General features: G+C 32.9%; 1 long non-coding RNA gene across 1 annotated transcript; it reads left to right on the top strand.

The window, feature by feature from the left end:
* Positions 1-273: 273 nt before the first annotated feature.
* On the top strand, positions 274-1,096 carry LOC129096797 (uncharacterized). The gene is made up of 3 exons (XR_008531498.1): positions 274-346; positions 909-965; positions 1,056-1,096. It is a non-coding gene; the product is annotated as an uncharacterized LOC129096797 (long non-coding RNA).
* The last annotated feature ends 370 nt before the right edge of the window (positions 1,097-1,466 follow it).

The raw sequence follows: 1,466 nt of genomic DNA, 5'->3' as shown, positions 1-1,466 counted from the left end.
CGAGGTGTTTAAAGACCATCGCAAAGATAAAACGGTTGGTGAAATTTACATTAACATCATAAATATCAACCCCAACCATATAAAATCCAATCTAACAGTTTCCTTCATGCTGTAAAAATAGGGATTATGATGAGATATTAAAAAGGGTGGCCACACCTTAAAAAAACATTGACAATTAATTAAGGTCCTCGTTCAGAGGCTGATATCATCTTACCTGCTTTGTGTGGATATAAAAGCTTTTACCTGTTCAGTGGAGGACATCAACCAGCAAACAACGGACACTGAACAGGTGAATCAGAGAGCTTAACTCACTGCAGTAAAGAAAAATAAAAGACAGACAAAATCTGTAAGTATTTAAATCGTGAATGTTTGTCCAATTTCAATTAATGCTATTTGTGTTTCCTGCCTTTTATCAATTACAATGTTATGACATTATATATTTGTTCTTTATCATTGGTGTTACATTTATCTGTTCTCCTTGTGTAACTAATGCTTTAGTTATTGTGTGCGTACAGCTAAAGAAATGTGTTGATATTTGACGGTTGTTTTTAACTTAAAGCTTTAATTAATTGACAAAAAACTTTATTCCAGAAACATTATAAATACTTAAAGTAACCCAACGATAATCCTAATTTGTAACACCTAACCATTATTTTCCCTCTAAATAAATAGTATTAGTTTGCATCAATAGCTAACAAAGTATCATTGTCTTAAAAATGAGGAATAAAAGTAATAAAACAAATGTAAACATTATGGTATTCATGATATGACATTTTTGGTAAATTAGCGATCAGTAGGTAATAGTTTAATGACAGATCTTACAAAATGTACTAATTGTTAAACACTATTTATTTGTCATTACAGAACAGAATCTTATATTATATAAAATATATTTTTTTATATAACAGAAAAGCCGTTTACCATGATGAAGATGAAGATCTGTGTCATCCTACTTCTGTGTGTTGGTAAGTTTAAGTTATTGATTCCAAGATGCTGTAACATTTTTGAGTGATATTTGAGAGTTTTAGTGATTCATCCATTACATTTCTGAACAGCATCAGGCAATGCACAGAGCCAACCAACTACACCAGCAACAACAATGACCACTGCAGCCGCAACAGCCATGGATTCCCAAGCAACAACCCCAAATGCAGCAACAGCAACCACAGGTGCCCAAGCAAGAACTCCAACTGCAACCACAGCTGCTGCCTCCTCCGGAGTCATCAACAAAACAAGTGTCCTTTTAGTCGTAGCGATTGTTACAGCAGTTATTGGGAATTAAGAAGTGGACTGGAGCAGGAGATTAAATACTAGCAACATTTAGACGCTGTATACATCATGTATTATTTATGAAGAGGCTGAAGGATTGAACTTAATTTATTGTCATTATTTAACATGCATTATGTTTTATCTATTATATATATATTCAATTAAAACATGCTTTAACTTTGACTTATGTTCTTGAC

Source organism: Anoplopoma fimbria, chromosome 10 (assembly GCF_027596085.1).
Source record: "Anoplopoma fimbria isolate UVic2021 breed Golden Eagle Sablefish chromosome 10, Afim_UVic_2022, whole genome shotgun sequence".
Classification (NCBI taxonomy): domain Eukaryota; kingdom Metazoa; phylum Chordata; class Actinopteri; order Perciformes; family Anoplopomatidae; genus Anoplopoma; species Anoplopoma fimbria.
Note: the sequence above shows the minus strand (reverse complement) of the source record. Positions and strands in the feature narration are given on the sequence as shown.